Below are 16469 nucleotides of genomic sequence, written 5' to 3' on the forward strand. Positions count from 1 at the left end.
GTTAGAACCACATATTAGGCACTCCTGCCCTGGGGTTGGACACCAGGAAGATGCATCCCTTTGGCTGCTTGGAGGCCTGGTAAGACTAAGAGGAGGACTGTGGGAAGACTGGACTCCACTCGTGAGAAACATGTACACAATATTTTATCAGGGTGGAGAGAGAGGGTGGGTTGAAACTGCACAGGTGACTGGGTGGTTTTCCACAGTCGCCCCCGCCTGAACCACAGATTGCTCCAGCCCAGCTTGCTTCACAACGCAGCTCCATGCTGGGGCAAGGGCTCCTGCAGTGCTGGCGCAGGGTGGCCAAGGTCAAAGGAGAGCTAGGCTGTGAGGGACAAAGGAGGCTCAGATCCCCCGGTGGTATCTGAGTGTGTGTGGCGGGGGGGGGGGGGTTGGGGGCGGGACACAGCCATTATTTCCACAGGCAGCTCAGCAGAAGCAGAAGCATCTGCATCCCACAGCCCAGGCTGCCAGCCATGCTGAGCGCCCGCACAAACCCTTGTTGCTCCAGCTCTGCTCCCCTCTGGGGTGGGGTGCTAGTTCTGGGAGCCGGCAGAGCAGACGCTTACAGGGATTAGAGCCAGCTTGGATCCGACCCTCAGGGCTTCCGCTCAAGCAACTTGGGACCCACCCCAACCCCCAATAGGGAAGTGACAGCCACTGAGCAGAGAAGAACCACCCCCCCACACACACACACACAAACACACACACACACTGGGCTCTGACTCTCGCCCCTCCACCTCCAGCCCCACCTCCTGCCAAGACGATAGCTGCCAGCACATCCTGAGGAAGATGGAATTTGTGTTCATATCCCCTGGAGGAGGGCACTGGCAACCCACTCCAGTATTCTTGCCTGGAGAATTCCATGGACTGGGGAGCCTGGTGGGCTGGTACAGTCCATAGGGTCACACAGAGTACGACATTACTGAAGCAACTTAGCACACACATGTTCAGATCCGGGTCTCCCACCAAAGCCAGTGGCACATGCAGTGGGTACAGGTGTGACCCAACACTAGGATATCCCTTCAAGACCCCTTCATGTAGGTAACTGTTTCTCCTAATTTCACAGAGACAGAGAAAGATAAGCAAAAGAAAAAGAGAGAAATTTGTTTCAATTGAAAGAGCAAGAGAAAATCCCCTAAAAAGACAACTAATGAAGCAAAGAGTAGTAATAAGTATGGTAACTGGATTAGGGAACAGAACAGATAAAAACAGTGAGAATTTTAACAAGGAAACAGAATCTATAGAAAAACATCAGTCAAAAAAAGAAAAAGAAAAACATGTCAGAAATGAAGAATATAATAAAACACACTAGCAGGAATTAAGAGTAGACTATGTGATATAGAAGAATGAATGCATAAACCACCCAATCAGAACAGCAAAAAGAAAAATAAATTTAAAAAATGAGGACCGTCTGAGACAGCATCAAGTGTACCAATATTCATGTTATAATGGTTCCAGAAAGAAATGCGGGAAAGGGTTTGAAAATGTATTTGATGAAATAATGGCTGAAAAATTCCCAAAACTGAAGAAGGAAACAGATAACCAGGTACAGGAAGCACAGAAGGTTCCAAACAAGATGGTCCCACACAGACCCACACCAAGACATATAATAATTAAAATGGCAAAAGTTAAAAGATAGAGAATTCCAAAGGCAGCAAGAAAAAAACAGAATCATGTACAAGAGAAACCCTAAAGGTTATAAGCTGATTTTTCAGGAGAAACTTCACAGGCCAGAGGGAGTGGAATGATATACTTAAAGTGTTGAAGGGAAAATCCTGCAACCTGCTATACTCTACCCAGCAAGAGCATCATTTGGAATAGAAGGAGAGACGTCCCTAGTGGTCCAGTGGTTAAGACTCCACACTCCCAATGCCGAGGGCCCCAGGTTCGATCCCTGGTCAGGGAACTAGATTCTGCATGCCACAACTAGGACCCAGTGCAGCAAAACACATAAATAATAGAATAGAAGGAGAGATAAAGATTTCTCAAGTGAGCAAAAGCGAATGTTGTTCATCAATGCTAAACCTACCCTACAAGAAATTAAGGGATCTTATCTACGTGGAAGCCATAAATCGATCACAAGTGTTTAACAAAACAGAAACCAACTCATGGTATAGAGAGCAAACTAGTGGTTACCAGTGGGGAGAGGGAAAAGTGGACGGGTGGGATAGAAATAAGGGGATGCTACTTACAAAAGCTGGAATCAAGATTTCTGGGAAAAGTATCAATAACCTCAGCTATGCAGATGTCACCACCCTTATGGCAGAAAGTGAAGAAGAACTAAAGAGCCTCTCGATGAAAGTGAAAGAGGAGAGTGAAAAAGTTGGCTTAAAGCTCAACATTCAGAAAACTAAGATCATGGCATCTGGTACCATTACTTAATGGGAAATAGATGGGGAAACAGCAGAAACAGTGGCTGACTTTATTTTTTTGGGCTCCAAAATCACTGCAGATGGTGATTGCAGCCAGGAAATTAAAAGATGCTTACTCCTTGAAGGAAAGTTATGACCAGCCTAGACAGCATATTGAAAAGCAGAGACATTACTTTGCCAACAAAGGTCCATCTAGTCAAGGCTATGGTTTTTCCAGTGGTCACGTATGGATGTGAGTTGTACTATAAAGAAAGCTGAGCACCAAAGAATTGATGCTTTTGAACTGTGGTGTTGGAGAAGACTCTTGAGTGTCCCTTGGACTGCAAGGAGATCCAACCAGTCCATCCTAAAGGAGATCAGTCCTGGGTGTTCATTGGAAGGACTGCTATTGAAGCTGAAACTCCAATATTTTGGCCACCTGATGGGAAGAGCTAACTCATTTGAAAAGCCCCTGATGTTGGGAAAGACTGAAGGCAGGAGGAGAAGGGGACAACAGAGGGTGAGATGGTTAGATGGCATCACCGACTCAGTGGACATGAGTTTGGGTAAACTCCAGGAGTTGGTGATGGACAGGGAAGCCTGGCGTGCTGTGGTTCATGGGGTCACAAAGAGTTGGACGCAACTGAGTGACTGAACTGAACTGAACGTACTAAATAAACAATCAACAAGGATGTATTATGCAGCACAGGGAAATATAGCCATTATTTTCTAACAACTTTAAATTGAGTATAATAAATAAAAATAATGAATGACTGTGCTGTACATCTGAAACTATACAATATGTAAATCACATATCATTTCAGTTCAGTTCAGTTGCTCAGTCGTGTCCGACTCTTTGCGACCCCATGAATCGCAGCACACCAGGCCTCCCTGTCCATCACCAATTCCCGGAGTTCACTCAAACTCATGTCCATCCAGTCAGTGATGCCATCCAGCCATCTCATCCTCTGTCATCCCCTTCTCCTCTTGCCCCCAATCCCTCCCAGCATCAGAGTCTTTTCCAATGAATCAAACTCTTTGCATGAGGCGGCCAAAGTACAGCTTTAGCATCATTCCTTCCAAAGAACACCCAGGACTGATCTTTAGAATGGACTGGTTGGATCTCCTTGCAGTCCAAGGGATTCTCAAGAGTCTTCTCAAGTATACTTCAATAAAAAGAAATAAATAGAAAGATGAATGGAAAAAGAAAGAGGGATTAGGGTTGCATGCTAAGTGGCTTCAGTCATGTCCAACTCTTTGTGACCCTGAGGACAGGTCAAAATGGTGCTTACAGAGACCACATATTCTGTGTTGTAAGTGAAGTGGAAAGAGAACCCCCAGCCAGCCAGCCAGCCATAATGGACATAATCTGAATCCATTTGACAGACCAAGCAACTGAGCAGGGTGGAAGGAATGATGTTCTCAAAGAAGGGTGAAAGCTAAAACACATGTTTTTATTGTACAGTCTTAGAGATTTTTAAATGGCAATTAAAAATCTCAATGCGGGCTTCCCAGGCTCAGCAGTAAAGAATCCACCTGCAATGCAGGAGTCGCAGGAGACATGGGTTTGATCCCCTCATGGAGAAGATGCCCTGGAGAAGGGCATGGCAACCCACTCCAGTATTCTTGTCTGGAGAATCCCATGGACAGAGAAGCCTGATGGGCTGCAGTTTATGGGGTTGCAAAGAGTTGGACATGTCTAAAGCAACTGAGCACAACACAGCACAGAAATCTCAATAACTTTCCAAGGGTCAGCCTAAATAAAGCCGGGGATACTGGGAGCAACCAAGGAGCCTTGGGATGAGTAGTGATGAAAGCGTTGTGAGTTAGTATCTTTAAGTCTATGGTGTGTGTGTGTTTATAAGAGAGAGGAACTTAATGATTTACTTTTCTTTTTTCCCAAGACTTCCTTTTCCCAGTGGGGTGAAGAACATTGTCCTTGAACAGTAAAATAAAAGGGAGCTCTTCATTTACCAAAGTGAAAGCCAAGAGTGTCTGGGGTTTTGGATACAGTCCTTTTTATTTGAGAGGTTAAGTATTTCCTCAAATAAGTACATATATTGTTCAATGGAGAGTAAAGATTTTTGTTGTGTAAACTTTAGTAGAATTATGATGCTGGGACTCTGCTTTTACCATGGGACCTAAAAGGCAAATGGCATTCTGTTTTGTAACTATTTTAAATGACCAATTCTCTGTTTTTTATTTAGTTAAGCTGATTTGTAATTTAGGCTGGAGTAGTGATGTGGTAGTCACTCAGTCGTGTCCAACTCTTTGAGACCCCATGGACTGTAGTCCGCCAGGATCCTCTGTCCATGGAATTCTCCAGGCAAGAATGCTGGAATGGGTAGCCATTCCCTTCTCCAGGGGATCCTCCCAATCCAGGGATTGAACCTGAGTCTCCCACAATGCAAGCAGAGTCTTTACCATCTGAGCCACCAGGAACTGGAGTAGAGATCATATCAAACTAGTCAAAGATGTGTTAGGAGGGATATCAGTAAGGGAGATGGCTTTCTATAGAGAATTCACTTTTCTTCTTGGAAAAGATGTTGAAAATAGAGATCCTATTTGTAGAGAATGGGAGTGGGGAGGGAGTTATCTGGGGGATGAAGTGACCCTGGGCTCCTATACTTTGGATTTTGACCAGTGAAAAAATTCTGAGGCTCATACTGACTTTCCTCCACAGAGGTTTTGCTCTTATTTTCTGCCAGGTTCTTGAATGCATTGCAATCCTATGACCACATTAGATTAAATTCATTACTGGATTTCTTTTTTATACCACACAGATAATGAAAATTCTGGCCATAATTCCCCAAGAACTGGCTTGTGATTCAAATTTTCCACCTACACCTCAGGGGTCCACACAGACAAAGTCTATTACTTCTGTCTGATGTCTGTTTCTTATTTGCTCTTACACTGAGAATGGAGCTTATGAAACCAAGTAAGACCCTATGGGGATCCTGGGCATGAAAGCCTTTCTGTGTCCCCTGTTTCTTGTTTGTAGGGAATAGGCTTCAGTCTCCATGACCTTCCCTGAGTTCCAAAGAGCAAGTTCAAAGGGCTGCTAATTAGGGAAGGAAGGCAATGCAGAAACAAGGGAGGAGCAGTCAAGAAACAATAATACAGTGCTGGGACAGGATCCTGTCCCATCTCAAAGGATAAATATAACAATATCTTTGAGCTCTTCTGCAAAACTAAAACCCCCAACAAATGGAAGACGTTAACCACTTGATGAAGCACCCTTCATTCCAGAGAGAAGGTCACAGTCTGATAATCCTGAAAACCACGGAAGCTCATCAGGAGATCACCTAAGCCCAGATTAAAGGAAAGTAGGCCCTGCACACACCCTGACCCTTATCAGCAACCCCCACTTGAACCATTGCTATAAAAGCTCCTCACCAAATCCCCCATGTTGGGACACAGTTTTGAGGGCGTTAGCTATGTTCCCCTCTTCCTGGCAAAGCAATAAAGCTACTGTTTTCTACTTCCACCCAAAACTCTGTCTCTGAGATTCAGTTTGGCACCGGCACACAGAGGCCAAGTTTTGGCATCACTTACGGAAGTGTTCTAGCTTTATTTAAAGGTATTGTAGACCTTCTCCAGAAAGGTCAACATTGAGTCCTTCTTGATCTGTGATTGCATAGTGTTCATCACATCAAAAAGTGGAATCTAATTTCCTATCTCTTGAATCTGGTCTGGGCTTAGTAATTTGCTTGGACAACAGCATACAGCAGAAGTGACATTCTGGGACTTCCAAGACTCGGTCATGACAAGCCTTGAGGCTTCTGCCTGAGTCTTTTGGACAATTGCTCTTGAGATGCTCACTCTTAGAACGTGACTGTCATTCTGTGAGAAGACCAAACTACCTGGAGAGATAACATGAAGGTGTTTTGGTTAGCAGCCCTGGCCAAGTTCCAACCAATAGCCAGCATCAACTGCCAGCCACATGAATGAGCCCTCCCCGGGGGACAGCCGAGGTTTCAGATGACTCCAGCCCCAGCTTCCCTCCAGATACCACCCAGGAAACTCCCCAAGTGAGAACTCCCCAGCTGAGTCCAGTCAACCCACAGACAGAAATTAGCAGGCAGACACCGAGGAATAAAAAAGTAAAGGGAATTTTAATTGAGGGACATGGATAAAGACACAAATAAAATCTGGTGCTTTTTGAAAATTGTAAGCACTCTAATGTGGACTGGTGGACTTACAGGTATTTAGGGGGCCATGGGAAACCATGACAAACTTCTGAGAGAAGTGGTATTAATTAATATAATGACTAAGCCACCTGTGTGTGAGAACTGTCACTCTAGAAGTAGCTTATAGGCTAGATCTTCAGCATAAATATAGAACCATGTTCTAAAGCTAAACAGAACTTATTCTTGATTGTCTTCAATTATAAATGATTCATTCTTCTCTGCTAGAGGAGTTAAGTGCAAATTAATTTTATTAAGTTTTCCTGCAAGGAAATGACATAAATCTACGAGCATAGGAGCCATTTACTTTGAAAATCTCAGTCTTTTCAGCTATCCTCAGATTTCCTCACTCTGGCCACATTTGAACTTGTGCTTTTTAGTTGTAGCTGACTCACCTCTTTAAAGAAAAACAAACAAACCCACACCTGGAAATTCTTATTGAGTATAATTGTAGTTTGGGATGATCGTCTTTTTTTTTTTTTTTTTTTTAAGCTTCATCAGTTATTTGGATGAAGCATATTTTTAGATCCTCTTTTCAGAACCACACAGATCTCCAGTTACCCTCTTGGGAAGTCAATCATTTTTTATAAACAGTTCTCCGTTTAAAATTTTAATATACTCCAAAATAGCTCTTAAGTATCTGAGTTCTGCTACAAAGGGAAAAATAACTCTAAAAAAGAAGTGTGCTTATAAAGGAAAGAGTGTTTTAATGAAGAGTCCCACGACCTGGGGTCTAACATCATCTCAGACACTTTCCAGCTATGTGACCTCAGGCCAAGGACTTAGCTCTCTTGGCTTGGTTTTCTCATCTGTAACACTGGAACGACAATACTCACTCCCATCTTGCAAAGTGATCCTGATGACAAAATCCTTGTCACTTGAAAACCCACGTCAAATCCTTTTGAAACCCACCAGCCCCCGCAGAAATGTCAGCTATTCTATGCTACTAGATGTTTTGCATAAACAGAGTTCATATTAATCAACTTACATGTTAAATGCCTTTGGGAAGTCTGCCCCTTAAACGAAGCCAGGCAGTGAATCTTTCCTTAAAGTAAATAATTAATTTGTGACGTTAGTCCCTGATTTTTCTGTTCTTTGAATTTTGCTATTTTGAGCGTTCTGAAAATAGGGCACACTCGAGTTCCTACTTAAAAGATTGCAGTGATTATGCTGAGTGTAATGCAATGCTGGACAGAGGGAGCTCTGATGTTGGCATCAGCTCATGTGATGAGTGACCAGCAAGCCTCCCGGAATGCCTCCACGTGTCCCCCAAGGGCTCCTGGAACACGACTTCTGTCCTCTTTATGTATGAAGTTATGTCACGGGAGCTTAATTTATTATGACTCAAAGCTACTCTGAGTCTCCTTAACCTCTTCTCAAATGCAGGCATCTATAAACAGCTTGTTTCATAAATATAGTTAGCCATTTCCAGAAATATGGCAATAGAGCCATAATCTCAAACGAGAAAGGTTAGACTCTCGAAGCTGTGTGCTAGAAATTAAGAGTGATCCAAAGCTGGTTGAATTCAGTCCTGACTATTGGTTCTTTAGGGAAGCTTGAAATGCATAACCTTAAACCAGAGGTTATGGGGTTTATTTCGTGTTGCCTTTTTTTTTTCATTTTACCACAAGGCTGCACTCAGAATAGTGAGGACTAAGCTATGGGTCACATACAAGACTCAAAGCTAAGGTTCTCAAAAACAGTTTAGTAGGAGTATGGGGGAGTCGGGGGAGGCGGGTGGAGTTGGGGTGGGTAGAGGGTGGAGGAGTTGGGAGTGGGGATGGGGAGGGAGGTTGTGGACTCACAGTCTGGGAGACCAGCATTTGAACTGTGGCTCTGGATTCACGGGCAAGGAAGGCAATCTCTAGAACCTTTGACTTTCTAATCTGTAAAACTGAAAATATTGAAATCTCAGTGTTGTGAAGATGATAATCTGTATGACATTAGCTAGCCAAGTACTGGCTACAGAGGAGGCATTCAATGAGTCGTGCTTATTGTAGTAGAGTGAACCTGTAGGGGAGAAAAGAGAGTTTTTTAATTAAACTGATGAAGATGGATGCAGTAAAATAAGAAATCTATTTGTTTTTTGTCCCTGGATCCTAGCTTGAAAGAAAAGTCACTCAGTCGCTTTGCGACCCCATGGACTGGATAGTGCATGGAATTCTCCAGGCCAGAATACTGGAGTGGGTAGCCTTTCCCTTTTCCAGTGGGTCTTGCCAACCCACGAATTGAACTGGGATCTCTTGCTATTTCCTGAGCTATAAGAGTGTGTTTCTCACAAGTGCCCCTTTCAAGGACACAGAGTTTATGCTTACGAGGTGCCTTAGAGTAGGATCCCTAGACAGCCTTGGGGTGACTGGGAGGAGGGCAGAGGGAAGTCACTAGAAAGACAAAGTGATTAAGGGTTGGAACTTTCAGCACCATCCACTAGACGCGGGGGTGGAGTGGGTGGGGCTACAGATGAAACACCGGAAATGCCCTTGAACAGTGAAAGCTGATGAACATCTAGGGTGATGAGTGTCTGGGACACGTGCGGAGAGGACAGTGCACAAACAGCTCCATGGAGACAGACACTCTGCACTTGGGACCCTTCTGGATCCCTCTGTACCTCTTCATCTGGCCGTTCATCTGTACCCTTTAATATTCTTCCTTTTTTTTCCCCAAATGATCAGAAATCTGTCTCTTTTGTTTTTTGGCTGCCCTGTCAGGCCTGTGGGATCTTAGTTACCTGACCAGGGGTCAAATCTGGGCCCCTGCAGTGAAAGCTCAGAGCCTTAACCACTCGGATGACCTGGGAATTCCCTAATAAACTCTTTGTTGTTCTTTAGTCTCAAAGTCCTGTCCAACTCTTCTGTGACCCCATGGGCTGTAGCCCACCAGGCTCCTCTGCCCATGGGATTTTCCAGGCAAGAATACTGGAGTGGATTACTATTTTCTTCTCAAAGGGATCTTCCTGACCCAGGCATCGAACCCAGGTCTCCTGCATTGGCAGGCAGATCCTTTACCACTGAGACACCAGAGAAACTCAATAAACTGGTAAATATAAGTAAATGCTTCTCCTAGTTTTGTGAGCCACTATGGGCTTCCCAGGTGGTACTAGTGGTAAAGAATCCACCTGCCAATGCAGGAGACATGAGAGACGGAGTTTCCATCCCTGGGTCAGGAAGATCCCCTGGAGAAGGGCATAGCAACCCACTGCAGTATTCTTTCCTGGAGAAGCCCATGGACAGCGGAGCCTGGTGAGCTACCGTCCACAGAGTTGAATAGAGTCAGACATGACTAAAGTGACTTAGCTAACACTTTAGCAACTTAACCAAACTGAAGGAGGAGGTCAGGGGACCCTCCAATGTATAGCCAGTTAACAGGTAACAACAGGAAGCACAGGTAACAACTTGGATTTGCAACTGACATCTCACATGGGATGGAGGAGGGCAGTCTTGAGAGACTGAGCCCTTAATCTGGGAATATGATGCTCTCTCCGGGTAGATAAAGGTCTGTCTAGTCAAAGCTATGGTTTTTCTAGTATTTGTGTATGGATGTGAGAGTTGGACCATAAAGAAAGCTGATCGCTGAAGAATTGATGCTTTGGAACTGTGGTGTTAGAAAAGACTCTTGAGAGTCCCTTGGATTGCAAGGAGATCCAACCAGTCCCTCCTAAAGGAAATCAGTCCTGAATATTCACTGGAAGGACTGATGCTGAAGCTGAAGCTCCAACACTTTGCCCACCTGATGCAAAGAGTGGACTTATTGAAAAAGACCTGATGTTGGGAAAGATATAAGCCAGGAGGAGAATGGGATGACAGAGGATGAGATGGTTGGATGATGTCACCAACTTAACGGACATAATTTTGAGCAAACTCCGGGAGATGCTGATGGAAAGGGAAGGCTGGCGTGCTGCAGTCCTTGGGGTTGCAAAGAGTTGGACATGACTGAGCGACTGAACAACAGCCAGGTAGATAGGGTTCAGTTCAGTTCAGTTCAGCCGCTCAGTCGTGTCCGACTCTTTGCGACCCCATGAATCGCAGCACGCCAGGCCTCCCTGTCCATCACCAACTCCCGGACTTCACTCAGACTCACGTCCATCCAGTCGGTGATGCCATCCACCCATCTCATCCTCTGTCATCCCTTTTTCCTCCTGCCCCCAATCGCTCCCAGCATCAGAATCTTTTCCAATGAGTCAACTCTTCACATGAGGTGGCCAAAGTACTGGAGTTTCAGCTTTAGCATCATTCCTTCCAAAGAAATCCCAGGGCTGATCTCCTTCAGAATGGACTGGTTGGATCTCCTTGCAGTCCAAGGGACTCTCAAGAGTCTTCTCCAACACCACAGTTCAGGAGCATCAATTCTTCGGCGCTCAGCTTTCTTCACAGTCCAACTCTCACACCCATACATGACCACTGGAAAAACCATAGCCTTGACTAGACAGACCTTTGTTGGCAAAGTAATGTCTCTGCTTTTGACTATGCTATCTAGGTTGGTCATAACTTTCCTTCCAAGGAGTAAGCGTCTTTTAATTCCATGGCTGCAATCACCATCTACAGTGGTTTTGGAGCCCAAAAAAAAAAAAGTCTGCCACTGTTTCCTCTGTTTTCCCATCTATTTCCCATGAAGTGATGGGGCCTAATGCCATGATCTTCGTTTTCTGAATGTTGAGCTTCAAGCCAACTTTTTCACTCTCCTCTTTCACTTTCATCAAGAGGCTTTTTAGTTCCTCTTCACTTTCTGCCATAAGGGTTGTGTCATCTGCATAGCTGAGGTTATTGATATTTCTCCTGGCAATCTTGATTCCAGCTTGTGCTTCTTCCAGTCCAGCGTTTCTCATGATGTACTCTGCATAGAAGTTAAATAAGCAGGGTGACAATATACAGCCTTGACGTACTCCTTTTCCTATTTGGAACCAGTCTGTTGTTCCATGTCCAGTTCTAACCGTTGCTTCCTGACCTACATATAGGTTTCTCAAGAGGCAGGTCAGGTGGTCTGGTATTCCCATCTCTTTCAGATTTTTCCACAGTTTATTGTGATCCACACAGTCAAAGGCTTTGGCATAGTCAATAAAGCAGAAATAGATGTTTTTCTGGAACTCTCTTGCTTTTTCCATGGACCAGCAGGTGTTGGCAATTTGATCTCTGGTTCCTCTGCCTTTTCTAAAACCAGCTTGAACATCTGGAAATTCATGGTTCACGTATTGCTGAAGCCTGGCTTGGAGAATTTTGAGCATTACTTTATTAGCTTAGAACTGAGTTTACTGCTTTGTGGTATTGGAAAAACACACATTAGAACAGATAAACAAGAAAGAGCATATACACAATTATTTAATATAACTGTTACATGTCACAGGAAATGAAGGAATTGAAGACCTGGAAGAAACGTTTAGACCTGAGTGTTTTCATGCTAGGTTTGATAAAGAGCTAGCAGAAGTATGACAGGTTAAGGAATATGAGATGAGTGGAGTAAACTGGGAGAAACCTGGCAAGTCCTATTCAGATTCTTCTCGGAGTCCCTTTATCTTCGGAGAGAAGAATGCCTCTTTCCTGTGGGTATGAGAAGGGCACCCCTAACATGAAAGTTTTGTGAGGAGTTTTCAGGGAAGAGGGGTCAAGGAAAGCATTGGAGTGACCTTCCTGCTTTTGCTGTTCTTTCAAATTTTCTCGGCTCCAAATATTCAATATGCCAAGATGCCATATTTTGATATATTGTGTCCTGAATTCCATCAAACTGCAGGGTCAGAACATTTGAACTTTCATAGTATTGTAAGATAGTAATGAAAGAGGGAAACATAAAGAATCCCAGCTCAGTGTGTGTGTGTGTGTGTGTGTGTGTGTGTGTGTGTGTGAGTGTGTGGGGTCATTTTGTAGGTCAAAAGGGAAACATTTCAAGCATTGGATGAAAGTTCCAGCCTTTGTGGTTTTTGTGAAATGCTCTGATCTAAATACCATCAACCTCTATCTATAAATCAACTTGAACACAGTCATTTTGCAGGAATTTTAGGTTTAGGCCATTGGGGTGGTAGTGGTAGTTAAGTCCCTAAGTCATGTCTGACTCTTTTTTGAGCCCATGGACTGTAGCCTCCAGGCTCCTCTGTCCATGGGATTTTCCAGGCAAGAATACTGGAATGAGTTGCCATTTCCTCCTCCAGGGGAACTTCCTGACCCAGGGATCCAACCTGAGTGTCCTGCATCTTCTGCATTGGCAGGTGGATTCTTTACCACTGCGCCGCCTGGGAAGCCTGAAATGATCTTACACATGCAATGTGTTAAATGACCACCATTTATTTGAATGTTAAATAATCAACAATCCTCTAAATATCCTCAGGCTAATTACATAACTAATAAATCAAATATATAAATTTAATAAAGTGAATTGTTTCAAATATTTAGACATTGCAAATCTATTTAATCTAATACTTCTAAATGTTAAGTTGAAGTCACAAATATATTAGACTTGTAAATGTTTTAACACCTTAAGAGACAATATTTAAAGTATCATAGTGATTAAAAATCAGTTAAGTTTACACTAAGCAAGTAATAAGATTGTTAACATTATGGGGGAAAAATCCTCCTCTTTTAAAAATGTCAAAAATTAATTCTGTTAGTCTCAAAAACATACAAGCAGCTCATGCAACTCAATACCAGAAAAATAAATGACCCAATCAAAAAATGGGCCAAAGAAGTAAACAGACATTTCTCCAAAGAAGACATACAGATGGCTAACAAACACATGAAAAGATGCTCAGCATAACTCATTATCAGAGAAATGCAAATCAAAACCACAATGAGGAGCCATCTCATGCTGGTCAGAATGGCTGCTATCCAAAAGTCTACAAGCAATAAATGCTGGAGACAGTGTGGAGAAAAGGGAACTCTTACACTGTTGGTGGGAATGCAAACTAGTACAGCCACAGTGTGGAGATTTCCTTGAAAAACTGGAAATAGAACTGCCATATGACTCAGCAATCCCACTGCTGGACATACACACTGAGGAAACCAGAATTGAAAGAGACACGTGTACCCCAATGTTTATCAAAGCACTGTTTACAATAGCCAGGACATGGAAGCAACCTAGATGTCCATCAGCAGATGAATGGATAAGAACCTTATGGTACATATACACAATGGAATATTACTCAGCTATTAAAAAGAATGCATTTGAATCAGTTCTAATGAGGTGGATGAAAGTGGAGCCTATTATACAAAGTGAAGTAAGTCAGAAAGAAAAACAGCAATACAGCAAATTAATGCATATATATGGAACTTACAAAGATGGTAATGATGAGCCTATATGTGAGACAGCCAAAGAGACACAGATATAAAGAATAGACTTTTGGACTCTGTGGGATAAGGCAAGGGTGGGATGACTTGAGAGAATAGCATTGAAACATGTATATTACCATGTGTGAAATAGATCGCCAGTCCAAGTTTGATGCATGAAACAGGGTACTCGAAGCTGGTGTACTGGAACAACCCTGAGGAATGGGATGGGGAGGGAGGTAGGAGGGGGGTTCAGGATGGGGGACACATGTACACCAGTGCCTGATTCATGTCAATGTATGGCAAAAAACCACCACAATATTGTAAAGTAATTAGCCTCCAATTAAAATAAATTAATTAATTAAAAAAATAATTCTACAGCTACTGAACAATGCACCTTACTATCAAGAAAAATTTCCCACAAGTGAAATGTACATATTTACCCTTACATCCTTCCCAGCACAAGACCTTATGCATAAATTATGTCAACAGCTATTTATTCAACTGGATTTTATATTTAGAACTTTCCTCAAAGCACTGGTATTATCTTCTCCAGTTTTACAGATGAAGAAATAGAAGCATAAACAAGTTATAGTATCTTGGATTCCAAACAGCCCCTTGCTCAACCCTCCTGCAAGCAAAGCTGCATTTCCTATTAGTCAGAGGGTTCCTTCTTCTCTAATCTGATGGAGAGGTAAGCCATTGCCAGGTCTGCCAGAGGTCAAGTGATGCATAATAAACAGAATACACAAATAACTCACTGGGATGTGTATGAGCTAAGGCAGCCATAACAAAATTCCACAGATTGGGTGGCTTAAACTACATTTTCTTACAGTTTTGGAAGATAGAAGTCCAAGATCAAGGTGCCATCAAGATTGGTTCCTGGTGTCAACATTATATTCTCAGGAGGCAATGATCAATCAAACTGTTTATCTGGGATCAAAGAATTGCAATTCAGGGTACACAGATTTGATTAGAAACCTAAAGAGTGTCCCCTAAGGAAGTGACAGTCAGGGTGTTTTTAAATACAAAAGGAAATGCTTGCATAAGTTGTTTACAAAAAAATTTTATTGATGTTGGTGCAGAAAGCTTGCCTTGGCTACACAAGATTTGGTTGCTAAGGCGGTCACTAGACAGAAGCCTGTTAACTGGAGCAAGTTGCAAGTATTCTTGCAGAGTTGTTGGAATATTTGCAACTTGGCCTAGCTCAAAAGTTCGCAGTCCCACCGAGGGAGGACATACATCAGGCCCACCTTGATGTCCTCCCAGCTCCACTGAAAGCCCCTTAGTATAAGTGATCCCATTTTATTTCACCTTTCACACTGGTGAGGTCTCTCTTCCTGACTTGTAGATGACTGCCTGCTGCCTGTATCCTCACATGGCCTTTTCTGTTTGCACAGAGTGCGAGGGAGTTGGGGGAATAGGGTGGGAAGGGGGCTCTGCTCTCTTCTTCTTATAAGGACACCAGTCATATCAGATTAGGGTCCACCCTTAGGAACTTAATTACCTCCTTCAGGTCCTGTCTCCAAGTAAAGTCATATTGGCAGTAGGGCTTGAACATATGGATTTTGGTGTTGACATAGTTCATCCATAGGAGAATGCAACAACTAAGTGGAGGCCAAGCCCCTGAAGGCAACAGGACCCTCCTCAGCCCAATGGTTCTGGATGCTTCTTGATGGCAGATTCCACTCTCCTCGTGGGCTGTATGAACTCAGAGCTTGGGATATGCAGTTTATTGAGTCTATGAAGACTAAGAAAGGTGTTAGGAAGCTTTGTTCTTTGTATTTTTGATCTTGTGCATAACTTTCACTCTGATTGTTGGTTGGTTTGCAAGCAAACTGAAGGGAAGAACATACAGAGTCCAAAGCATCATTTCTGCTGATCTTCAAAGCCAGACTCTCTCTTATGACTTTTTTTTTTTTTGTTTGCTTCACCACAAGGCATGTGGGATCTTAGTTCCCTAACTAGGGATTGAACCCATGGCCCCTGCATTGGATGAGCAGTGTCCCAATCACTGGACCTCCAGGGAAGTCCCATGATAACTTCTTGCAGAGGCAGCATGGCACAGTGTAAAGAGCCCTCTACCTGGGAACAGAAGTCCTGGGCTCAAATCCTAACAGCCTTCTGTAACTCATAAGCCCCTCCAGGTTTGGGGCTCTGACTCCGTGCCCTCCCTCACCCTCACTCCTGACCCCTCTTCTCTCTAACTCCCTCTAGCAATGCTGGTCTCCTGCTTCCTTCCACATGAGGCCAACAAGCACGCTCCCACCACAGGGACTTTGCAACAGCTATTTCCTCTGCTTGGAATCTCTCCATCAGGTATTCATGTGGACCACTCTCTTACTTCATTTATTGTTGTTGAGTCACTAAATCGTGTCTAACTCTTTGTGACCCCATGGACTACAGCACACCAGGCTTCCCTGTCCTTCACCATCTCCCAGAGTTTGCTCAAACTCATGTCCATTCAGTTGACGATGCCATCAAACCATCTCATCCTCTGTCGGCCCCCATCTCCTCCTGTCCTCAATCCTTCCCAGCATCAGGGTCTTTTCCAACGAGTCAGCTCTTTGCATCAGGTGGCCAAAGTATTGGAGTTTCAGCTTCAGCATCAGTCCTTCCAATGAATATTCAGGACTGACTTCCTTTAGGATGGACTGGTTTGATCTCCTTGCAGCCCAAGG

The sequence above is a fragment of the Bos indicus x Bos taurus genome, chromosome 12, assembly GCF_003369695.1.
Source record: "Bos indicus x Bos taurus breed Angus x Brahman F1 hybrid chromosome 12, Bos_hybrid_MaternalHap_v2.0, whole genome shotgun sequence".
Taxonomy (NCBI): Eukaryota; Metazoa; Chordata; class Mammalia; order Artiodactyla; family Bovidae; genus Bos; species Bos indicus x Bos taurus.